Source organism: Solanum pennellii, chromosome 1, assembly GCF_001406875.1.
Source record: "Solanum pennellii chromosome 1, SPENNV200".
Classification (NCBI taxonomy): domain Eukaryota; kingdom Viridiplantae; phylum Streptophyta; class Magnoliopsida; order Solanales; family Solanaceae; genus Solanum; species Solanum pennellii.
This window is the reverse complement of record NC_028637.1, coordinates 30,337,872-30,352,747: the sequence shown is the minus strand read 5'-3', so window position 1 is coordinate 30,352,747 and position 14,876 is coordinate 30,337,872. Positions and strand designations below refer to the sequence as shown.

General features: G+C 31.0%; 1 pseudogene; it reads right to left on the bottom strand.

Moving 5' to 3' along the window:
* Positions 1-3,573: 3,573 nt before the first annotated feature.
* LOC114075044 lies at positions 3,574-14,876 on the bottom strand (annotated as a pseudogene).

The following is a 14,876-nucleotide window of genomic DNA, read 5'->3' as shown; positions in this document are numbered from 1 at the left end:
ATGTCTGACCTAGTGATACACACCCGCTGTCTCTCAGTCCGGGACCCATGGGGGACATATCTGTCCATGCATCTGTCGCGGCGCACGACACGACCCTCGATAATAGTAACCATCGCGGCGCGCGATACGTCCCTCGAAATATAGTATCCATCGCGGAGCGCGATACGTCCCTCGAAATGGTACATCCTCTTAAGTACCCATTCTTTCTCAATGCACATAACACTTGTCACAACAAATGCCTCAGAATAATGCAGATGACAAGTTCACAAATATAATGAGGAGATGACCATTTTCATAACATCGCACAGTGCACAACCACACAAACATGAAGTTACATCAACAATGATTCAACAAGCCTTCAGCCCTTTCTCAACACAACAGACATAAACAATTAATCACATTGCCTTTTGTTATCCCCATTCTTTTCATCATTAGGATTAATCAATTTGGACAAGTCAACCCATCACCAATCCCGTTACTCCCAACATATACCACAAGGAAATACACGCATTTCATACACTTAACAAGAGTTTAGAAATCCACTTGCCTTAGCCAATCGAATAATTACTCTGGGACTTGAGCCTTTCCTTTCTATTGACCTTCCAAATCGATGCAATCTATTCAAGTATATATTAATAATAAGGTTTCGAAACTAACAACACCCACATTACTATAGGTTTAGCCTAGACTCAAAAGATCACCCAATCTATAATCAAGTTCCTAAGTTTCAAGCTTAAGTTATGTCCCAATTCTTTTCCAATATCATAAAACTAATGGTATTTATATAAGATTATACCCCTAATATTTAATTACCTATTTCAATATAGAAAAACATGAATTATATGGTTATTGTATAAAAAAAAGTATAAAATCGAAACCACTTGCGGAATGATACTTAAACTTACAGAACCATCCTTAAACTTGAACTAATAGTAGAACGTTATTTGTGCATTTACACTATACTATGCCATCTTCCAATGATTGGATTATCATTGGTCATATTTACTCCATAATTCATCCACTAAAATTACAAACAAGTGACCCATAAATGATATTTGCCCATTAGTTGTTAAAAAAAATATTGGCAGGGATTTAAGATAAAATTCCTTAATTACCTACATATTATAATAATAATTTAAAAGGAAAAACATATAGCAAATTTGTATCACCTGAAACTCGTCTTTTGATTTCTACGACGGCTCCCTTTCCACAAGTGATTTCCATTCTCTTCTTCTTTTCTTAAGTCATGACCCAAAAATCCTCAACCCTAATAATTTATTTTCTTATATAGTCAAGTGGTATTAAATAAATTAAAAACCTGATCCATTAATCTTTAACTAAAATTAATTATTTAATAATTAACTTTTAATTAAGTTACTCTAGTTAAATAAATATTTGAAATTTTCAAAAATGACCATCTGGATCATTACACTAATACCCAACAATAGTAGAAAATACTCTACTAAAAAATAACCTTAAAACTCATAAGGTTATCTCAATAACTCATCAAAACCTCAACAATCAAGATTATCAAAAAAACATCAACGAAACTCATCACGAACTCAAATCCTTTGCACGTAGTTGAAAGAAACAAAGTTGAAACAATCATGATTGGCGTGAGGGTAAATGAACCCAATGTTATGTGAACTCACATACCTCTATAGGGATCAACCCTTGGCGAAACGACCTTAAATTCCGCAAGAAATTATCCAAGAACGCCTTGACTTTTCTCCTATTGAACTCCTTACTCGAAAATCCCAATGTGATTTAAGATTGTGTTGTTCATTAAGCAAATAATTTTAGACTCCCTAATTAATTACAAAAACGTTATAAGCTGACAGAGTAAGGAAAATACCAAGATACCCCTCATAAATTAGGGTAACTTTCCTTAACTTAATAGACTAACTTTAAACAAACATATCTCCCTTATTCAAAACTAGAAACTTATCCATCTCGGTAGCATTGGAAAGAGGAAATACACATCATTATATCTTATGACCACCTAACTCAATATGTATTGAAAGTTATGGTTGTTTGAAGTTGACCCAGAACTCAAAACTTAAGCATAACCTGCAAAATTCACAATTTAGCTTTTCCAAATTAGTTCTTTATAATAAATCTAACTATTTCTAAGACGGGATGTTACAATTCAAGTCTTAAAAATTTAACAAGTAACTCAGTCAGACATATGAGTAAGCATAAGTCAGTCACATAGTTAGTAAGGCATATAAGTAAGTTACATTAGTTAGTTATTAACAACGAGCTAGGAATGATAATACAAGAAAAAATAGACCACAAAATAAGATCTCATAGATGAACATAGTAAAAGTTTGAGTACCTATTATCGGATCTAAGTGAATCCACCAAAAATAATAGAGATGACCGAGTATTTTACATCGGAGGAACTAGGACTTTTGTTTATGAGATGAACGAATGTAACGAGTATAGGGGCCTTTTCTTTAGGATTTTAGAGAGTTTAATTATGGGTAAATCAGGTGGGTTAAATGGGTTATGTGCGGTGTTGAAATTTGGGTTAAAAAATTTGTCAAGAAAGATTGTGGCGTGGGATAACGCCATGTGTGCATAATGAGTGTTCGGTTAGTGGAAGGGGCAAATTTGTAGTGGTTATTGGAAGGTAAGAGCTTTGATGGACGAAAAGTATGATATATAGGGCATTGAAAAATCATTTTTGAAAGTTCGAAGATAAATTTGTCCTTTTATCCAATTCTAAAATTTGGACTCAAATCCCAACAAAGCACAAAAACGTTGTTATGTCTTCCCATCTACATAACCCTTGACAAAGTTTCTCAATACTTGTATTGATGATTGATAAATAAGAAATAACATGTGCTCGGTGGAATAACAAAAATATGCCTAAACACTATTTTTGTAAAAAAATTTATAATGGAGGAACAACTAATTGACAGGGACGTTGAATAATACACATTATATATAAACGCACCTCAAAGGACATACTCTAGATATAGTCTACCCTAATACAAGCATTATTAAACAAAACATCCTGAATGAGAAAGGACTACACCCCAAAAGATGTAGTTTGGACAGTCACCCTTATGCAAGCATTACTATGAGAGTTTATGTCTAAAACAAGGAAAATGCAAAAATAAAAACATCCCGCACTAGCAAAGTTCAAGAAGGTCACACCTCAAAAAATGTAACATGAAAAATCTTCCCTAATGTAAGCATTAGTAATTAAATCTTTCCGCATTAACTAAGTTCGGAGAAGGGGACACATTTAAAAATGTGTAATGTTCAATGCAAACACTAGTATTTTCAAACCCACACATTATTTTAAAACAAACTTACAAAACCATTTTTGAGACAAAAAACCCACACATTATTTTAAAACCAACATTCTAAACCAAACAAATCTTTCACACAAAATAATCGAAAATGCATGTTTTATATTCTTGTTTTGACAGGTAAAATTAACATCTTAGAAACTTTATAAAGTCTAGTAAAATAACAACCAAATCCTCAAAATAAATATTTTCCATTAACCTTTATATATGACATAGATATATGATATATGTATACCTCTAACATCTTCTTCTATTTCTTGTTTTGAGGGGCAGCATGGGAAAACCATAAGGTGACACCATAGTCATCCTGCAAAACATAAATAACTTTTCAGTTTAGAAACAAGGAACGCAGAATTAGTAATGTAGATATTAATTATTTTGATAATTTTTGTAATGTGAAGAAATGTAATATAATGGTAGTAATATTTGAATTAACAATGTTGGATTTGAGGATTTTTCAAATTGACATATATTAGAAAGATCACTCAAAGTTTAAAAGTTTAGTGCTAATTGATAAAATGATGGTCATAATTGACTAGAGGAAAGGAAGCGTTTTCTAACTCTTTAAAAGAATGCATAGCAAATTTGTTTTAAAAATTTTATATTATTTTACGAGAGATCTTCATTTTTACACCTAGGATATTTTATTATTTTTTACATGAAGAAACTGAAAAAGACAAACAATTTTCAATTATTCAAATTATCAATATGCTATTGCAAAAAAAATTACTTCAAAAGGACAATAAATTTCATTTCTCACGACTTCTTAAGAGACTACTAAGAAAACACATAATTAATATTGTTATAAATCCATTTAATTGTGTGGATTTTCCTTTAGATATACTCAAGACTTAATTGTATTCATGTATACATGTTTTCAAGGTGATAAGAATCATTTGGATAATTATGTATCTACTAATTGGACATTTATCGCGGTGGCCTTTGAGATAATATCTCAACACGATAAATAGAGATATCTTTCACCTTTTGTAGAATACACTTGAATAGAAGAAAAGTTCTCTTCTTCATCTCTATTTCTTGTCTTCTTCTCTTTACACTTATATTATTATGAGCTTCATTTTATAACATGTTATCAGCACGAGTCTCTAGCCTATTGAGGGTGAGTTTTAGTTTTTCTTTAACTCATGTTTTGGTTGATCTCGTTATGAGAATCAAGGTATTATTTGCATATAAAATCATGTATGTATTTTCTAAAATATTTTTATGATTTAGAATAAAATAATATTCAGTCACTAACAATTACCAAGAACATATACTACTATTGGTTGAATATGACATGTTGTAAAAAATTTCTTATATGGAAGAAGGTATAAAGTTTTAATAGTGTGAGTTTGAATATTATTTTGATTGTTTTGAAAACTCAAAGGCTAAGTCATGTTGTATATCAGTTTTTTATATCGTTGGTTGAGGGTAAGACGGTGGATTGAAGGTTCATCGCACCAAAAGGGTAAGACATCAGGATAAGTCCATATGCACGTAAAAAAATATTTGAGGATAAGATGATAGATTCAAATTCTATCGCTCCAAGAGGGTAAGACATAAATTTGAGTTTTGATGCACCATGATGATAATGTATTGGGTTCAAGTCCCATATAATTATGGCCTAATGTGCCTTGTATCGATAAGCCATTGAGTTTGAGTCTCAATGAATCATAGTGGTGACAAAATGATGATAATATATTTTTGATGAGAAGTCTTGAAATCCATCAAATTGAATTTGCTCAATTCCTTGAAAAGAATGTGGTAGAAATATGTGATATGTTTGAAATCCGCCTATTTACTTGATCCATTCAATCATTGAATGTGGTAGCAATGAATAACTAGTCTGAAAGATGACAAATAATAAATGATAATAATAATGGCGTGGAGGGATGAAATTATAATAGTCATCATGTGGTAATTATTAAAGGAAGAACACTATGAGTTCTCCAAATAGTCCTTCAAAATGTGAAGGCAATTTTTATTATTAAAATGATATGGAAGGTCATTAGACTTGTGAATGTTGTTGAACCAATAATTCGACAAGTTTATAAATCCTCCATCGAAAGACAAGAAGATAAAGTGATGGTACACTTGATCTTTCAAAGTGATCTGGAGGTGTGTCATGGAAATATAATGAATTTAAAACGATGACAATGTGCTTATAATGCAAATTTATGAACTACATATAAATGATTAGTCCATTCCTTGAAGAAAATATCACTTGTGATGAGTATCGTGAATGCTCGATCATTCTATATGAGAATGGGTCAAGATGTGATAAAATCATTATGGGTTTAATATATGCCACAAATCAATTCTATGGAAGGTTTGAGAAAAAATTATATATGCTACATCTCATCTCTACGTGAAGTTTGAGAGAAATAAATAAATTTTATTTGACATGAACGGGCAATGGTCATGTGCGTTTATACGTCATGAATATTATGGTATGTTTGTTATGAACTATCAAAAGGGAAAAAATAAAGAAATATTTTTTGCCTATAAAGGTTGTGACCATATCAAGTATACTTTGTGGAAATACAAATTTGTCATTGGTTGTGTATCTATGGTACAACAAAAGTAAAGCAAGAAACATGTCTTGCTCGTAATATTTTGACCATGGCAATAATAATATAATTTCCTCCTTGAAGGAGATGATCACCATAGGGATGGTGTCATGCAATATGTGATAGTACACAAAATTAATAGCATGCTTTAACGAGTTGTGTTTTACCAGAGGAATAATAAATGGGCTGTAGTAAGTCTAAAAAAAAACTTTTAAGTTTTGGATGAATTGACAAGAAATATTGAGACTATAAACTATGAAAATATTTAATATCTTTAAATAATACAACCGAAGCGGTTATAAATATTACCAATTTGTTCCTCTTGTTTGTTGCACAAAACATGGGCATGCTGATGGAATCACATTCAAAAGTAAACTATAAGTGTATTGAAATAAAGATCAGTTGGCATGATTGGTTGACCATTTTGATTTAAATGTGATGCAAATGTAACTGAGAATTCAGGTGGCTTATATGATGAAGATATAAAAGATTCTTCAAGAATTTTCTTATGTTGTTTGTTCTATTTATAAAATAATCATTGTACCTGCTAAGGTTGAGATTGTAATCCCTTGAAGATTTTTAACATATAAAAAGGTGAATTTGGGTCCATTCACCTGTCACGTGGATCATTTGCAACTTTATGATAGATGTATGTATGCGATGATTACATGTGCTATTGTGAACTTACAAATTGGTGTTTGTATGGTTGTTTGCTCGAATTGTTAGATTAACAGTATAGTTCCAAACGATGAAATTTATATTGATAATGCTAGTTGATTTAACAAAAATTGTATGCCTCCAATTATAGCTAAATCATGGTTATGGGAACAAAACTACCAAAAAAGATTTGGTATGAGATAGTTTTATTTATCATGTAGCAACACATGTATGAATCAAGCCAACAACGTTTCCCATTAAAATTGGTTCAAGGTCAGGAACCATAATTTTCATCTAAAATGTTACATGCGCAGTTATGATTTTAATTGTTCCACCACGCACAAGGATGAATTTCAAAATAAGTTTGGGATGAATGTTAGATTTCCTAACATTAAGGGAGAGAGATGATTGATAGCTGAAAATTATTTATAAGGTTAATTATGAATTATCCTCGTTAAATAAATATGTGAACTTAAAGTTCAAGTGATAATTCATTTGCATAATGTTGCAAATCAATTGCCAGATGAATATACTAAACTTATGATATAATTCTGTTGCAAATGCTCCAATGTGAAGTTCTTCAAGGACGAAGTCTATGATACATCGAAAGCGTAATAGAAAAATCAGTTCCAAATATAAAATTACTTGAAGAAGGAGAGAAGCAAATGATCAATATGGTTATGATAATTAGTCGAGTGATATAAGAGATAACCATACACTTCATAAAACCTTTGAAAAGGTTCAGGTACCTGAAAATGATGAAAAATGAAGAGACCTCGGTAAGTTATGTCATATTGGAATCGATATCAAATAATTGTCGACGGTATCTTTGATATGAGGAAGCACACAATGATAAAAATTGTGACGAGGATCTTGAATTCAAATCTGTCATATAGTCTGGACAGATAAATAGTTGGCCAAGTAAAATGCATAATTCAAGTATATTTTTTTCACTTAGAAAAGTGACATTTTGGACTGATAGTTCATAAATCAAGGTATAATGTCAGTGGGGTGCAAATAAATTGATAGTATAACCGTAAGATATCAAATACGATTTGTGCCTTGGGGCATGGAGGTTTGTCGCAAAGAACTGACATTATTGGAGATGTTTTCTCCTTTGGTGGATGCAAAGAGGTTTGATTTGATCTGGCAAAATATGAAAAACTTGAATGCATCTAATGAATATTTGTAATGTATAGCTAGACAATGAAGGTTATATGAAAATCTTTGAAGCAATCGAGGTGTCTGAAGCATATAAAAGTTTGAAAGAAACTTTTTCAATAAAGCTTCAAGAATTCTTATATGGATTCAAATACTCAAGGAAGAAAAGGGTACAAAGAATGACCCTATTTGTCCTTGAACTTTAATAAAAGGTTAGGATCTGAATTTGTTAATAATTGTGTATGTTGATTACTTGAAATTACTAGCACTTTTAAGAAGCTTTTAAAAGCTATTGAGCATTTGAGAAGGGAATCTAAAATGAAAAGATTCTGAAAAGACAATTTTGTCTTGACCTAAGATTGAGAATTTTACGAAAGAAATATTTGTCCATCAATTAACATACACAGAAAGGATTTGATGCAATTTTATATGGATAAATCCCATTCATTGAGTAACCCAATGATTATGAGATTGATTGAAATAAACGATGATTCATTTGATCTAAAGATAAGGATGAAGAGCTTCTTCTAATGAAACTCCATATCTTAGTGCAATCAAGGTACTAATGCATCTTTCTTACAATACTCGACCAGATATCTATTGTGCAGTAAATTTACTGGCAATATTCGATTCCTCCCCAACAAAAGGACATTGGAATGGTGTTTTGTATATACTTGAATATTTTTGAAGGACCATAGACATGTACTCATTCTATTCTATTCCAAAGAATTCATGTCAGAGCTTATTGGTTACGCAGATGCAGAATATTTATCTGATCCGCATAAAGTATGATCTACAATACACTATTTGAATGCATGTAGAGACACAATGATATCCTGGTAATGAATGAAGCAAATGTTTCTATGCAGACATAAAAGTCCTCCAAGTCGAGAGTGTGTCTGGTTGATATAAATGACACACCATATTAAAGAATATGTGGTTTTTCTTTGAAAAAGAATATACCAACCACAATGACGAAGATTGGAGACATCATCACAAGAATTTAAGTGATGTTTTAATCAGGGGGAGTATAATACGCATTGCACTCTTTTTTTCTTGACTGAGGTTTTATCCCACTGGTTTTCTTGGCAAGGTTTTTCATGAGGCAACAAATAATCCATATCAAATGATATGTGTACTCTTTTTTCTTCACTTGAATTTTTCCCACAGGATTTTTTTTCTAGTAAGATTTTAACGAGGCACATTATCTATGGACATCCAAGGTGGAGTGTTATAAATCCATTGAATTGGGTGGATTGTCCTCTAGATATATTCAAGACATAATTGTATTCATGTATACTTGTTTCTAAGGTGATAAGAATCATTTGGATAATTATGTATAATCTAATTGAGAATTTATCGTGGTGGCCTTTGTGGTGATATCTCAACTCTATAAATAGAGATTTCTTTCACCTTTTGTAGAATACACTTGAATAGAAGAAAAGTTCTCTTCTTCATCTCTATATCTTGTCTTCTTCTCTTTATACATATATTGCTATGAGCTTGACTTTATAACAAATACCAACTTGATTGTGAATATATATGATTTTTAGGTTTAATATGACAATGTCAATGTCATTTAATTTAATTTTATTAAAATAGATGAATACTAACCTCTCTTGTCGCTTCTCCAAGAATCTAACTGAGGATTTTCTCGTTGTCAATGGTACATATACATGTAACAAAAACCAACATATTAAAATAATTCAAAGATGAACAAAACATTAATAAATTTTTAGTTTCAAAGGAGAAGGGAAAGAAAATGTTTAACCTTGGCTTAAGGTCTGTTGTTTTGACGATTCTGCAAACTTTAGAATTCCATCCACCTACGTATACAATATATCATTCATAGATCGCAAGTATTTATAATGATTGCAAAAGTTAAGTACATAGATTAAAGATCAATGACAACTCATTGATAAAAACCTTGTCACTCAGGACATCGAAAATCACAAATTTTTCATTTTAGATGATACTCACAGGTGTAATTTTTATGCGGTCAAATCCTGGAGGGCAAAACCTAATTAATAAAATCAACACAAAGATCAATCGATGAGTATTTTCATTACCAAAAGCATTTACCGAGTTAATTCAAACGTTATGTATTTGCCAACTTTCTTATATATTTTAAATTTTTTGATGTTCTTTTTACGAGAGATCCTCATTTGGAAAAGATAAAAGATCTGAATTTGGCCCAGATAAGAATTCTAAGAGAGAAAAAAATTCTAATTAATTACAAGACAGTACTGCCATTTTTTTTTAAAAAATAAGATCAAGATATCTCATATCCTCGAACTTCTAAGGGGTTTCTTTCCTTTATTTATTCTTATAAGGGAGAAATTAGTTCCTAATTAATAATACAATTAATTAAGTGTTCTCGTGAAGGTACAACACTTCTCTTGATTCTTTTTTTGGATAAAGATTACCCTTTATATTCATACAAATTACTCTATAGCTTTTCAAACTATTTACTCTTTTATTACAGTTAGGATTAATTTAGAGAAAAAAATGATGGTTATGGTAAACTAAATTTGAGAGATTAAGTAGACATTTTGGCATAAAAAATATGATGTTGGACAAAGAAAATGTTAGAATAGGGTATTAGAAAATAGTAATTGAATTTGAATATGAAGAGGACTTTCAGAGAGAGGGATCCAACCCTCTATAATCGAATGATGATGAAATGAGAATATCTTTTAAATAACTTGAAAACATAGAAATTTTTGGGAGTGCAAAATAATTCACCTCTCATTTCGATTCTCTAAAACTCCATGCATAAAATTTCTCCTAGCCAAATGAATATCTATATACAACAAAAACCAAACACACCGTTAAAATAATTATTTGAAGATGAACAAAATATTAATCAAGTTTAACATTCAAATGAGAATAAAAATAATATTATTTAACCTCCACTTAATGGTTCCACGGAAAATTCTTTTTTAGATGCAAATGCTTTCCTTTCTAAAAAGTTTAGAATATCTGTTGTCTACATTTACGACAAATAATTAAAAAATCATAATTATGTGTAATTAATTCAAAAGTGAAACAAAACCAATTAAAATGTTATTTGATTAATCAAAACCTTGTAAATGGATACATCATAAACCGCAATCTTCCCATCGTAGAAAATAGTCAAAGGTTCAACTTTAACGCCATTTTCAACTCACAGCCAAGCCTGATAAACACAAAGATTAAAACTTATTTTTTTTTTTGTACGAGAAATTTTCATTTATATTTTTTAACAAATAAGATATTTTCAATTTTCTTACACATAATAGTTTTGAAAGAAAAAGTATTCTATTCAAATTATAAAAGAACTTTACCAAAAAAATTAAAATTATAAAAAGGCAAGTAATCACTTTTCCTCATACTTAGGGAGAGTATTAAAAAATACATTATTATGATAGTTATCCTATTTATCATGTTATAATTGACATTTACATATCCCTGTTAGCTTTGAAAATGTTTGTGTAATGAAGGCTACTACTAAAAGTGCATAGGCATTTTAAGACTAATGTAACTATATACATAGTTTTAATATACAATAATATTATCTATTTTAACTAAAAAGGCATTTCATTTCTTATAAAGATTATCCTAAAATCTCATAAAAAAGAACCTTATCTCTTAGCTCGTGGAGGATTCATAAAAGTCAACAAATATAAAGTCTATCATAACATGGAGAATCAAGTGGACTTTTTGGAGATAAAAGTTTACGTCCTCGGTGGTTAAAAACTCTTATTTTTTCAAACATCTATGCATAAAACAAACAGAGGGGGGCGATATCCTAAAACTCTGTTAATAAGAATTAATATACAGCCTTGAAAAAAGCTCATATACAACAAAAACTTAAGAAAGACAGATCATAGATAGTGACTCCGAATCTTTTTTTTTTGGCATGTCTTAAGCAAGGCATCACAATGACATAAATGGTGTACATACCAGATGCATCTTTTGGAAAATATTCAGGATAAAAAATCAAGACTTACTTTCTATATAAATAATATTTAGCTAGTACATCTGCCACTTGATTCCCCTCTATGAAGCAATGTCGACCTATCACATTAGCCTGCAAATTCATTCTTCTAGTGTCCATAATAGCTTCCCGCAGTATCCAGGGTATCTGAGATTAATCCTTAATCATATTGGCAATAAAAAGGAAATCACATTCTAAAATAAATTCTGAATAGCCATTTTCCACTAACAATTATGCTCCAAAATAGGCTGGTATGACCTCTCGTATATTGCTCGTACCTCTCCATCATAGTCCTGAACCCACCACCACCTTAATCAATCGGAAAAAATAAATATTTCCATGAATAGCAGTAGTATCTTTCTTCCACATCACCAGTTCTCTAATAGAATCTACTTAGTTGTCTTTCAACCTCTGTAAGGATTGATATTCTAAGACATGTTTAATCGATATTGCTCGTCCCCAAATGGAGAGGAGCTTTTTCTCCATCTTTTAGTTCCTTCGATAATTTTAGATACCATATCAGTGAAACTAGAAATCAATGTTTTTCCGATGTACAAGTGGCAACCCAAATATGTTATAAGAAATTGCTTATGTGTATAATTAATAATCCCTTTTATTCTATCTATCTCATCCATAAGAGTCCTTGCAAGAATCAAGAAATAACTTTTTTCCTCATTAATCTTCGGGCCACAACCTGAAGAAAAAAAGGATAATATCGTCAACATAAGATAAATGCTTATCTTCAGGGTCTTGTCTTATCATTATAAAACCTTTAAAAAGTTGATTACTATTCAAATGGTTTAACATTTAGAAAAAATGTTATCTCTCTAAATGAAAAAAACGTTTTCTACATCCATTAACAAGGACATGAGTACAATATATTACTAATGGATCTCCTCATAAGCCTAAACCAACTTTCATAAAAAACAAATCTTCTTAAAATATCAAAATGTAATTGACAATTAGCACAGTCATATTATATGCTTTAGCCATATCGCGTTCAATGAACACATTGCCTATGTCATTCTTCTTTTAATACCATGATTAATTTCTTGCGGTAAAAGAATACTTTCAGTAATGAATGTACCATGTACAAAACTAGATTGGAAATAATCTTATTAGTAAAGTTACTAAGGTCAATAGGCCTTACATCAGAAAATGAATCAGGATTATTAACATTATAAATAAGAATTAGACATGAAGTAGAATACAACTTAGTCAACTCAGCCCCATCGAAATACCTTCGAACAAAATCAACCACTTCCTTCATATAATGCTCCAACTGGTGATAACACTATAATTACCCTAAAAAAAGTTAAAAGAGTAAGAGGGTGTTAGCAAAAAAAATATCCAAGAAGCATCAAGGTTGAATCCCACAAGAAACAATTTGTCGGCAATTGGAAATACGTGATTTGGTAACAAAATGATGGATTTGGGAAAATATACTATCAAACAAAGTATACATGGGAATTAAAAATTTAGGAATTCAATCCACTCTCAAACGATCCATTGCAATTCAAGACCTAAACTAATCATAGATAGTCTTGATCATTATAAATCAACACTAATCTCCCAAATAGATTTGTCTGTTTCTAGAACAGAACCTCAATTTCATATACACAATTACACCTATAATTCTAACAATATATAACAAGGAATGGAGAAGAGAACAAGAGATTTTACTATTCGGCACCCAATCTTGATGCCCAAGTATGAATTGTGAGGCAACTTACCTTCAAAATCTTTACCATAAAATATAAACCACAATATTCTCTCTACTCTAAGTTTCTGTTCGTTCTAATTTCTTCCTATTGACCTTTTTACCTTGTTTTCACTTGTTTTCTTCAAATTTCTTCTAAATCAACTCTACAATCATTTTCCTCTAAACATTAAGAAAACCATATTAAAAGAACCAATTTTAAAGTAAAGCAAGCCAATATAACTAAGAAAAGAGCCTCAAATGAGTGAAAATCCTCATTAACATGTTTGAAAGAAAATTCCTCCAAATCCATCTACACAAGGAAAACTATTAGGATCCATTCGAAGAACTGTATTATCAGCTTCCTCTTCATAAAGATTTTTTATGAGATCATCATTCTCATTTTGGATAATAAGTTGCTCAATGAATTCCATACCTAGGGGGGTTGGTTTGTCCATCTGATTTAGTTAGATTATTCTCAAACTAAGTTAAAGCCTCATCAGATTTTTGTTCGTCACTCTGTTCCAAATTACCTAGCTGTGAAGTAGTTCTCGTCTATCAAAAAGTGAAGAAGATCAATATGTCATTTGAGGTTCATATGGTGATACTAAAAGAATGGAATCCATGTCAAAGAATAGAACAAACAGCTATTCTTTCCTCAAATATTCAAAATTCTTCTTGGCCAACTTTCAATTCGTTATTGAGAAGACGAAGAACATTAATAAGTTGTTCCTGCGTATGTACACAAAGAATCTGCATTTACCCAGTGAGGAAAGAGTAAGAAAATAGAACATGAAAACATTCACCTTGGAAGAAAAGGAAAAGGGTAAAGCCAAACCCCTTCCCCTCTCTTGCACTTCCAGCTCATGATATATATCAATTTTTTCTGATCATTCTTTCCTCTAACGGACAATCATTTCTTCAAAATCAAGGAGACGATAAAATCAAAATTTCAAGGAATTCAATAGTAACAATATATTTCTCATGAATTCTATAGAAGGCAATACAACTGTAGATTACAGTGCAAGACATGAGTTGATAATATTGAAGGCATTTTTCTCTACGTGGTTATTTTATGCACTATGAGTAGCATTTGTTGAGAAAAATTCATCATATTCTCTCTAGGTTGGTACGATGTGGAGTGGCCAAGAGTAATCTGCAACTATATATACTTGTTTTCCTACTGATTGAATAATAATCATGTTTCTTTATCAGATAATAAAAAGAAAAAAATGGAGAAAGGAGAAATGGAGCACACCCTTGCCCACAAACACACAATAAAATACTACATGGCATCATATCATACATGCAAAGGATTTTGGTTGCCAAAAAAAGGTGGACTTGCATTTCCAGTTATCCAACATTTGACGCCAAGCACTTGGTGCAACAGAGACTTCTGAGTACCGTTGAATATTTAAGAGAGAGATAAAAGGTTGATATGGTCTAAAACAACCAAATTCATCAGTCATTGGAATTAAAAGTTCCAT